The sequence below is a fragment of the Corapipo altera genome, unplaced genomic scaffold, assembly GCF_003945725.1.
Source record: "Corapipo altera isolate COAL_440 unplaced genomic scaffold, ASM394572v1 2, whole genome shotgun sequence".
In the NCBI taxonomy this organism is placed as follows: Eukaryota; Metazoa; Chordata; class Aves; order Passeriformes; family Pipridae; genus Corapipo; species Corapipo altera.
The window spans coordinates 5,550,886-5,563,447 of NW_020884890.1; the positions used below are offsets into that span (position 1 = coordinate 5,550,886).

General features: G+C 37.3%; 1 protein-coding gene across 2 annotated transcripts in view; it reads right to left on the reverse strand.

Moving 5' to 3' along the window:
- The window catches only part of LMBRD1 (LMBR1 domain containing 1), a 71,629-nt gene that overhangs the window by 34,609 nt on the left and 24,458 nt on the right, over positions 1-12,562 (reverse strand). The window lies entirely within an intron of this gene.

A 12,562-nucleotide genomic window follows, 5' to 3' on the forward strand; every position in this document is an offset into this window, starting at 1 on the left:
CTTCCTGATGCAAGCCCAAGATACTGTTTGGAACACTGCTGGATCACGCTCAGCTTACTGTCACTTCCAGGTCCTTTTCAGCCGAGCCATCCTCCAGCTGTTAGACTCAAGCTGCTCAGAATTAACTCATTCCAAGAGAAGGCCTTAACATCTCCTAAACCTGATGTCATTCTTGTTGGGCCAATCTCCCCTGTCAAGGTCTCTATGGTGGCTTTTCATTCTGTTTTATCTACTTCTCCCAGTTGGAAATCATTCTTAAACTATATGTCTACTCAATGCCATCATCCAGATAATCTCTAAAGACTGACTAGTATTGAGCCTACATTGAACCTGAAGAGCTCACTCAGTGGTATAACTCTAGAATCTGGGGGAAAGTATAAACACTATCCAATATCACAACTAGAATGCAGGCTACAATTTAACTGAAGTCCCTCTGTGGAACCCAAAACATTTCCAGCCACAGACAAAACCATTCAGTATGTAGAAATGCATAAGAGATTACTATAACAACAGGCCTAAAAAAAATTTTACAAACCTAAGTTTAGAACCTATTAGATTTCACCACCCAGCAAAGGCTTCCACCTGTTCTTCAAACAGCTACCATCAACTAACAAACACATTAAGTATAGACTCAACAGAAATAGTTAAGAATTAAAATTCAGAGCTTTAAATCTTCTAAGTTTCTACCAAGCAAAATACAACTCTCAAAGTGATGCATTGTGTTGCTGTTTTTGCAGATGTGAATTATATACTTGAACATCAAGCTTGGTCTAGTGATAAAGGCGGTCTAAGTTCCTTCCTTGAATACAAAACATGATAATAGTGAGATGATTATGCAAGTAAGCCTCCCATCATCAGTGTGGGAAAAAGACACATTGGTCCTTCAAGACAACAATATATATATATTGGATGAAGGACAGAGAAATGAGTCATCTCATGTGATGTGTCACAGGTCTGAACAGAAGCTATATTAGCTCATTTTCAGGGCTGCATTTCCCTTCAGGCTGATACAGAAGTTCAAGGCTGCCCCAGACAAAGTTTTAATCCCCTGGGTTAGTACAAGTGTTAAATTATTCATAGACTATTATTTCGGGCATCTGCAACTTAACAAGCAAGCAATGTATTGAAGATAGCACAAGAAAACCAAAGTTATAAACACTAAAGCCATGAGAGGGCTAAGTCATGAAACAAACTGTGGATTCAAAATTTTGAATATGAATAAAAACAGATCAAAAGAGTAGTTAAGGCAATTTATATACATGAATTTAGATAAAACATGTAATTAATTCTTAACACACTACTGAAACAACAGTTTCCAACTTATTTTTAGACATCCTTTGCCTAGAAGTGTTAAGTTAGGTAAGAAACACTGCACCAAAGAGTAAAAACAGACATGCAAATGTCTGTACAGGTAATTGCAGTATACATGTTTGGTTTTGTTTTTGTTTTTTTTTTTTCACTACACAGGTTCTTTAAAATGAAAAAAAGTACTAAATACTAACTGTTCAGGCTGCATGCTGCAAGCCTCAGGTTGCTGTCTGCTGTTACTGGATGTCTGATCAGCTTCATTGAAACCACATTTTACAGTAGAAAAATCTAAATTTATAGCTAAACCAACTTATTTGAGAGAAGATTCCCCTCTCTTGAATCACTGCAAGTGATGCACGTAAGAGATCACCCCTTATCAGTTAGCTTAAGGGCTGGAACGCCAAATTCTAAGAGCTCACTCCTCAGTAAGTACAAGTTAGAGCCATCATCCATAAGCAGCTGTCTCATTCTCAAATTTGAGTTTCTACCCACAGGCAATACAGTTAACATCTCTAGATGGACAAAGTTCACATTTATACTTAATAGACTTCTTGAAGTAGGTGGCTGCCTACTCTGAAGGAACAGAGAAAAAACAGAACTACTCACAGCAACAGAAACCCCTGCTTTACCAACCCTATTGAAAGAACATTCTAAACAAAACTCTTGAGACTTCTGCCATATTTGTTATTCACAGAACTGGTAGCTGGGTTTAAGACAGTAATCTGTCTGCAAAGCAGGAGCCAGTAACTCACACGAACACAACTAGTTCAGTACCATTATGCAGTTTTCAGTAGGCACTGAAGAGCAGCCAGAAGCACTCTCCAGCCGTTCTCTGAACATATCACTGAACCCAAATATACTCCAGACAGAGTATTAAAATACCTTATGAGAAATTACATGAATATTGCTTCCAATTTGCCAAGTCTTCACTTCTCCCATGTACCTTTCCTTCCCGTCCATCTGCAGCAGATTCATCTATTCTGTCATTCCACAGTTAAGATCTACAAGGAAGAGCTGCTGTTCTGATCCTTAGTCTCTTGCAGACTCAGCATGTTACAACATTTTAGACTTGTTGAACTCACATAACCCATGGCCAGAGAAGGGAATAGTCTTTCCTCTTAGCTTCCTGCTCTGTTAATAGTCACTCATAAATAGAAGACAGAACAAAAATGAAGTTGCAACAAGTTGTAGAATCACGTGTTACTGAAGTTGCACCAAACAACTCCATCAGGGATAAACCCTTTCATACTTAAAAGATCCAGAAAGCTTTTTCACTGGAAACCATAACCTCTAGTTTAAGATTTCTCAATTGCAGGAGCTATGGAAGACTTTCACCTAAAAGAAAAATATTATTAAGGTGGGAACAACTAATCATCAACCATATCGGCCATAAGCCCAGAAATCAGTTATGAGGAGCACAGCAAAAACACACTGAAATTAATATAGCAGATTACTTAAGAAAGGAGTTACATGAATTAAAACTAATTTTGAACACCTACTGCAAAAAGCCTGAAAGCATCAGGCATTATACTTCTAGTTGATTATGCTTCATTTCTATATCTGCTAGGTTCAGCTAATAAGATATGTTCAAATGATTAACTTGTGGCTCAAACAGGATAATTTCTCCTCATTAAGGATCAAACAGAACAGGTAAGTTGTTTCTGATCAGCTTGGTACACAGCTGGAACTCTAAGTGAACATAGTTTAACAAGTGAAGATAGCTTTTCTGGTTAAACATATTTAAGAATTAAACTTGTGATTTCAATAAATTATCAAAAAGTACTTGCATAGCATAGCAGAAAGACTTCCCATTCAATTTCTTTTTAGAGGTCTATATATCATGCATGTGGCTTTAAAGTGGCTATCATGAGGTGTTTTAAAAGATGTATATCTAATCTTGGGCAAGAAGTGTAGAAATCAATATTGACAACCATTTCTTGCACAGCACTGCCCTCTAGTGAAGTCACATGAAAAAGCCAAATAAGAAAGAATTCTTTTATCACTGTATAAAAGGCATCGAAAGCGTTCACAATTTTAAAGATGCAAATATTCAATTTCCTATTTTCTTACAACAGCTTGTTTCAATACTTCACCTGAAAATATGACCATGAAAGACAAAATGTTCAATTCTATCAATTGGACTGTGATAAAAATGCACCTATTCAAGTTAAAAACAGCTAAACTAGTTTAGTGTATGCAGTATTTAAGAAATGCAGTCAAGTATGAGTTAATTCATTTCAATACAAGTGTTCCAGAAAAAAACCCTCTATTTAAAGAATATTTTGGTAGAGAAGAGATTTTTCTATATTTGTAGCCTAATTAGCTTCTTGTTTGCATAATGTTAACCATGAAGGAAGTCACATGATACCTTTTATCCCTCACTGCAATTGACATAGTTCAGCTGATTATACTGAATGCTTTTATATGGATACAATGCACTGTTGTCAGCATTGCTTCTGACAGAGCAGGTAACTCAGTCCAATTAAGTAGTCTCAAGTGAGGTGCACTGTCGGGTGTCATATCAATACAGGCAACACTGAGCTTGTGTAAGAGGAACTGGGACTCCACCTTTATTGAAACTGTACTCTTCAGGAGAACTGACCAGTCTAGCTGCACAGAGAAGGGAATCTAACTCCACAAGTAATTGTCGTCTGCTTTCTCACATGAAAGCCGTCTGTCTCCGTCTCTGGCTATCTATTCATAATGCCAATCAAAGACAACAACTGGAATTCAAGAATCTTATTTCCAGAACATCATTAAGCATAGCAAATAGGGACAGCAGTTCACATATCCTCAACATGTGAGGGGTTAAGGAGAAAGTCTCCTAAATGCATCTGAAGATGGCAGACCATCTCATGGACAGTTGCGTATTGGTTTATTTTTAAAAGCTCATGCTATACATCTTGGAAAAAAAAAATCACTCAATATGTTATCTAGTAAAATCTCAGTTATTTCACGTGAAGTTTTAGCATTCAATCTTCAGCTGCTATGAGATGACAATTTTTTGAATTGCCATCAAATCATCGATTCGAACATCTCGAAACATGAACAGAGTGGCAAACAAAATAGGTATGTTCTGTACGGCACTTCTTGCACAATCTGTTGTATGCAACATGAACCTTGCACTAAGCACTTCTTTATCCATTTCTCTACTATTCATCCCTATGGTCTCTTACTACACACCTTCATTTTACATAATAATCTTTTCTCTCTAACATGCACACTGCGAGAAGTGTCTCACTTACTTGTCAATGCCTCTACACTACAATTGTTCTACTACACACAGTGCACTTATGCTTGCTGGACAAAACTTCTGTAAAAAAGTTAACTCTGCTTCAGTTGTAATACTAACCATAACTTTTGCCTAGCTGCCACCTTCTGTATTGCTCCATTAGGCTTGAAAAAGCATTAACAATCAAAGATTAATCTCCGTTCAAGCTGCAATTCTAAAATCTCAAAGTACAAAGCTATCAGCTATCCACCAGTTTAATATCTACAGTTCTCCAAGAGAGTAATAGGAATAAGGCCATTAAAACAACAGTCAAATTGGTTTGCTCTTATTTACTACTTCATAGAGAAGTGAACATAATGAAACAATTACATTTCTTTTGTATTTCAGAATTGCTATTGTAGTGACTAAATGGTAATGACAATGAATGCTACTAACTTATGAATTTCTGAATAGCTGTTTGATGTCTACTTAAAAGAACACCACTAATGAACAAATGCTTCTGGGGTGAGACAGATTCTAAAAGCTTTTAAGCTCTTTGGCTGTTAAGTCAGCTGCAGAAAAGTAAATCATGCTCTGGACAAAAATTAGGTGTGAAAAGGTCATTACATTTGTGAGTAGACAAACTAAGCTTTCCAATGTTTCCTCTTTCAAGACAGAAGAAAATAAGGATCACTTTACAATTCCATAAAAAAAAAAAAACCCAAACCAAATAATGCTTACTAAATGTCTGGAGAAATTACAAAGCCAATTATAATCATCCTTCAAGGTCATGCTAAATGAGATGCACAAGATCATTCAAAAATCAATCTGCCTATCATTGTATGAGTAATAGGTTATTCTGCCTTGAATTCAAATAGCAATCTGGAGCCGACAACAACTATTGTATTAACACCTAAGGCAATACAGAACCATTTCAATGCAAAACACATTAATGAAAGAATAGATGCAAACTACATCATCTGCAAAACTGTTACAAACTCTCCCCTGGTCAAAACCAGTACAGCACTGCAGGCCTAATTTATCATTTTCTTATTACTATTGAATGTTCATAGACATAAAAAGCTGTCAGTATAAATCATCAAGGTCACAGATTTGCAGAGCCCCTCCCCCCCCCGAAGATCATTTGTTCACATTTCTTACAAAACAATTTTAAATATCAAGTGCTGTACTTCAGTAATACACATTACTTAATACCAAAAAAACCAGCAAACTTTGCATTATTAAAGCTTGAAAACAGAAAAGCGAGTACCAATTCAGTATTATGCCAAGAATTGAGACATACAAAAAAAAAAAATCAGTCTAAGTAATGTTACTCATTTAAACATTGCATATACTTGAGAAAAATTATGTCTCCTTATGCTTGTCAGTAACATTAATATATCATCTGAACATTTGTGGACTTCATCTTATTATTCCCCTCTTGAAAGTTAAAAAAATTTAGAATACACATCTTCCCCAGTTGCATCTTTCTTGTCTCTTCCTGGTCTTCCAAAGTGTCAATTAACATCAAGAAAAGATCATTCTTCAGTGTATTCAGCAAGAAAATGCAACATGAAGTGTGAGTTCTAGTATTATATTCTAGAAGACTGCGCTAATAAGGATCAGCTCAAAGTTAGCCAAAAGAAACGTAACTGCAGCTTTTATATTTTTACATCTATTCACAGAAGCTTCTTGTACAGCTAAGTTGTAAAGTTACAAAACTATGGAAAAAAAAATTTGTATTTCTTAGATTGAGAGTAAGTTTTCAGTGTTTGCTCCCTCACCCTGAACAGACAATCTCCCCACCACTAGCACAATGAGCCTCTAAAAATTGCCACCTATCAAAGTATTTGGAAGTTATTACTATCTTCTGACACACAACAGTCTTGGAAGAGCTACCAGTTATTGAAACATAGAACTAACTTCAGACATCACTGCATACTGTTTTTGAAAGCGTCCACTGCACTTTTCTGAACATTGTACTGAGGTGAATAAATCATAGTAAGAATCTTTAATATACCTTTTTTTCCACAAATTAACAGCTATGATGGAACAAAAAGTTATCCAACAGTAAAACCAGTATTGTTGAAATAAATTATTCTAATAAAGAACCAATCTTACTGTCAATCACTGTCTCCTCAAGATTTTCATAAACTAGAGCCAAGCTTAAACAGAGGACAGCTCACACCATGATAACTGACACCCATTGGTACCACTGCTAAAACCTGTAGGTCCACACAGAAAGACTGCAGAACCCTTGAGGCTGGCAAAGACCTCCAGAGGCCATCTGGTCCAACACCAGGGTCACCTGGAGCTGCTTGCCCAGGACTATGCATATATGGCTCCTGAGTATACAGGGAGGGAGATTTCACAATCTCTCTAAGCAACTTGTGCCAGTGATCAATCACCTTCAGTGTTTCAGCTTGTGCCTTCTGCCTCTCATCCCATTCCTGGGCATCTCTGAAAAAAGCCTGGCTCCATACTCTGCACTCTCCCTTCAGATACTTGTACACATTGACAAGACTTCCCCTAAGTCTTCTTTTTCTCTTGGTTAACAGTTCTAGCTCCAAGACTTTACTTGTAACAGGAAGAGCCCAGAACTTCACATGTGGCCTTACTGAGGCTGAGTAAAGGCAAAGAATCACCAACAACCTGCTGGCAATACTCCTCCTAATGCAGCTCAGGATACTACCAGCCTTCTTCACAGCAAGAGTACATTCCTGGCTCGTGGTTCACTTGGTGCCCACCAGAACTCCCAGATCCTTCTCAAAGCTGCTTTCCTGGTGGATGATCCCCTGCATATATTTGTGTGAGTTCATTCTGCAGAGCTTAGCACCTTCCCTAGCTGAATTTGATAGTGTTCCTGTCAGCCAACTGTCCAACCTAGCAAGGTCTCAGGATGGTAGCACAACCCTCTGGGGTATTAGCTTCAGAGGGCATCATCCCAGTTTTGTGCCACCTACAAGCTTGCTGAGGGTACACCCTGCCACATCATCCTGATCATTAATGAACACACTGAACAGAACAGGACCAGTAGTGATCCCTGGCATATCCCACTAACAACTGGCCTCCAACTAGACTTCATGATCACCATCCACTAGGCCCAGACATTCAGCCAGTTTTCAATCCACCTCCCTGTCTGCTCATCCAACCCATATTTTGTAAGCTTCTCTGTGGGGATCTTATGGGAGACGCTCAGTGTGGGTTAGGTGTGGTTTCTCAATGTTTGGAAAATGCACATCAACAAGAGATGTTGGCATGTTATAACAGTACAGGAGTTGTGAAGAGTTGAAGGCTGACATGAGAAGCATTCTTCTAAGAACAGTTCAGCTTAAAAATCAAACCTTTGGAAACTTCAAGAGTTAAGTTTACACATCTGTCCATAAACAGATATGGATATCTGTCCATCGACTTGTTTCAGAAAATTTTGAATTATGTTTTAAAAATGGTACTGTAGCAATATGAATATGGTCTAGAAAGAGTACTCAAACTGTTAGATATGATTTGAAAAAAGTCATGCTGCTAAAAAAACCAGTATTCTGCTTGACCACACAATTTCTGTGGGGTTTTTTTGTTTGTTTTGGTTTTTGTTTTGGGGTTTTTTTTGTCCTAACCTGTATGTTTGCTACACTTTAAGTTTTTAGAAAATTTAGACAACTCAGTTCTGTGCCCACCTCTTAGTAAAATAAGTACCTTAGGAAGAAAAACTGCTAATTGGAATGGTTAGAGTCAAAAAATCAGAAACAAAGCTAACAGAAGAAAAGATAAGGCAAATGTAAGGAAACAATTTGAGAATTTACTGTTATGAACTTCTTATAAAGTGAGAAACTTGTCAAATACAGTCAAGATGTCTACTGTAGCTTATCCTTATACACTACTGTCAAAGTGTTTAGCCTCATGCTAGACACCTGTCATCTTGCTTTGCCATCAAGTGTTAGAGAAGCTCTGTTTTTCCTATGGAAGTCCAACACTACCAGAAAAAGGTTCCGACTCCAAAACCACACAGCTCACAGTTGGACACTGTTATAGGCCCAGGGAAGCCACAGTTGCCACATTCTGCAGGACTGTCCCAAATGTCATCACACAGAAAGCCAAACAGAACAAACCAATTTATTTTCCAATTTATTTTCTATTTAAAGTGTGGAGTTAAAAATACTCTCTAAACACTCCTTTTTTTCCTCAATTACCCTCCCTGCATCTCATTTATATTCTCATTTGAATGACATGGTGTTAAGAAATACCACAAAATATTTCATTTGCTCCTTTATTCAAATATTAGCTGTTGACTTCTGAAGATATTTCATAGCAAGCATGAAAATTGAATTAAAATCTAATTATTACAATAATTCTTGCTTTTAACTAAGAGCATCTGCAAAACACACACAATCTTCTGTATTAAGTTATCACTGAAAGCTGTTTTGAGTTTTCTCCCTGACCTCCCCAGGGAGAAGCAGTTTTTACATTAACTACTTAAGCTGGTAATTTCCATGTTAGTACCCTCCCAGTGATTTACCTTCAGGGATGAGATGCTGTCAGGATCATAATTTATTACTAATCCCCTCCAAATTCTTAACTAGCATTTCACAGAAACTGAGGAGTTCAGGAACTTTTCATACTAAATAAATTTTATTTCTTCAGCAACTTCAGTTTTAACAGTCTATTTCATGCTATGCCATTCAGATGCTGGGGAAAAACTCAAACCAAAAAGCAAACACTGCATTTTCCCCTCAAACTATGACAAAAGCTCTTCTCTGTATGTATCACTAGATCAAATTTACTGTGATTTTGATGTTTGAAGCCATAATAAAATGGAACATAGAAAGCTAATATAAAGACAACTACATTAAACTGCAATGTTATCTACTTTTCTATCACATTCAGTAACACAAGTCCTCAATTGTCAGCAACTTTTGTACACCACAGAGTTTCAATATGTTGTCCCCCATCTGTCACCTTCCCCCCCAAAATTCCAACATATCAAATGCTACAATACAGCATGGTCTGATAAGCAGTCTGTTCCTTGTTACATTAATAGCTCACCATGTATTTCAGAGTAATACATTAAATCAACCTGGACCTTCAGAGAGGCTCAGAACACTCAATCCTTAAAAACCAGATTTTTAACTGGATTAGTCATTGGGACAAGTTTGCTAGTTCCATACTTTAAACTGCAGCCATTTACTATCTAAAGAACACCACCCTACTACATCCCTCTTCCTGTGGAAGCAGGAGAATATGCTTTCACAAAGAAAGCCTAAAAGCACACACATGCTAAAGTGAGCTTTTTTTCTCAGTTTCTACTCAAATTCAAGGCTACCTGCTGACAGTGCCAAAGCCTTTTTTTACCCCTCAACTTTTCACAGTATTGTATATTACCACAATGCAGAAATTCAATTTCAGAGCAGCTATAATCTAATTCCTCACACTGAAGGCCACACAAAGCAGTACCGTTAACATACATTTTAACTAATTGTAGAATGGATAAATGGCACTGCCACAGACTTAAATAGAAGCACTTGATTCATCTGTTTCATGGTACGATTAAATCAGTCAACTGCAGTCACTGCAGGCACAGTATTCCTACTTATTTTTAGTATTTTGTGTTATAGTAGGCATTCAAATGTAAAGCCATGTTTAATTAGGCATGAAAGGATTTGCTAACATATCACTTATTACAATACAACCTTTATTAGACTCTAATTTAGATTTTTTTCCTTCACTGTGAATATGAGTATACAGAGGACCAGATACACCTTGCCTTAACCTTCCTTTAAAATACAGTTGCAACACTGGCATTGAAAGAGGTTGAAGACAGGCAGAAGTCAGGGGAACATAGAAAAGATTTCAGTTACGTCTGTACCACAAATCCTCAGCTCTTCACTGATATAAACCAAAGATCTGAGATCACCTCTATCCAGAGACACAGGAACTGAGATACACATTATGTCCCCATCTACTCTTTTTCCATCATTTGCTAAACATTTGTGGAAAACTTTGAAATAGTTGCTTTTGTTCTTGTGTTCACCCCTGTATAATAGTATTCTCTTTCCATGCTTAAAAAAAAAAAATAAATCTACGACCGATGATCAAACAGTGGTTTGATGACTAAGCACAAAGACCTCCCACTTCTGGAAACTGGGACAAACAATTTGATAGGCATGCAGAATGCTATCTGAAAAACACAAGAGCCTAACTACTTACTTGTCAGATGTCTAGAGCCAGAGACAAGCATTACAGACAATGCCTCACAGGCTTGCCTGTGCGCTAATGCCTTTATCTCATCTAGAGGTGAGTTTTATATCAGGCTAACACAGCAAAAAACCCCGTAACACCAAGAAGTGCAAAGCTACCAAGATAAAGACAGTTACTCCCTTCCAGAATCATGCATCTCTTCCTCTGAAGTGGAACAATCCAAACTGGTAAAGAAAGACTACACGCTGGGCCAACCTCTCCCTTAGACTTACGGAAGTGCCACAGCCCACTAACTTTTCACTACTGAACTAACTTTTGCATTATGTCATACCACTGGAAAAAGTCCTGCCAGCAATAAAAACTGGAATGCAGATACATGGCATCCACACGCTGTCAAGGTCATACTCTATTTACTCTTCAGACCATAACAGCATTGCTCATGCTGTTAAGAGGTGGAAATCACTTACATATGGAAGCCTGACCATCACTGATAGTGGGCAAAGTGTTATGAAAGCAGTAGAGCATTAAAAAACCTACTCCTGATCCAACTTTGAAAACAGACCTTGTAATAGGTGGTTTTCACTGTATGCCACATTTGTACAGTCCATCCACATATCAAAACCAGCTCACTGTTTAAGCATAAGACTCTACAGTTCCCTGCAAACAATGACAAAAAAACCTCACAGAGGTTGATAACAGCCCCCTCCTGTGAGAGCTCATCCCTAAAACTTCTATAAAATGGCTCATCCATTTCTCCCGCTTTGCCTTAATGTTTACCTACTCTAAAACAGAAGGGATAGTTTCAGGACAAAATGTAGCAGTTAAAAACAAAGGAAGTCATAATTTCATGCTCCAAGCATTTGCATGGACAGCTCAGTTGAAGTTTTCAAAGGAACAAATAAGCCTGAAATCTTAGTAAACAAGGTATTCAGACAAGACTTGCTCATGCTTGATGTTTACTTCATTTATCACTCAGTATCTGTATAAGTCCTAAATACATTAAGACTAAGTCATCAACATTGAAGACCAAGGTATTGTCTTCATCTGAGAAAACACAGACAACACAGAACATTGAAGTTATTGAACGCTGATGGAAGCCACATATTTCCAAGTTCAGCTAGTGTTGAGGACAAAAGTGTACTGTAATACTCAGCTGAATGGTGCCTACAGTCAATCTGTGTTCAAAAATAACAGCAGAAGTAGAAAATATCCGCAATAAATTGAAAAACCTCCAAGAATCATAGAATCATTAAAGTTGTAAAAGACCTCCAATATCATCAAGTCCAACCTGTGGCTGCATACCATCATGTCCACTAAACCATAGCACAAAATGCCACATTCATGCACATCTAGGGTTTTTCTTATACATCGTGAAAATAAAACAAATTTACTGCTGATTGAAATGTAAACAATCTCACATTTTAGATCTTTATAGATGTTTGCTAACAGTTATAAAAACAATACTTGGTTGTTTGAACAAAAGGCTGATGTTGTTCTTCCGGCTAATGAGTTTGGCCTTAATGTTAGTCTCATGGAGGTTAAAATAACACTACATGTGCTCTTCAGTAATGTAATGCAGTTGAACAAGAGATTAATCTTTCCTTCTATACTTCAGGAAAACAAATTTAAAAGCTGACATTATTACAAGCTAAGTGAAGGTCTGGGTCTTTTTTGATCATCACATGACATAGATGTCAGCAGGATAGCCTGAATAATTTAATGACCCATGTCATTTTAAAAAAGGCTTAAAGTAATAAAATTTATGGTCTGGGTCAAGTTAAAGTACCTAGTCAATGGGCCTGAGAGCAATTCAGCTCACCTAAGATACCCACTAGCTGATCCACCCAATTG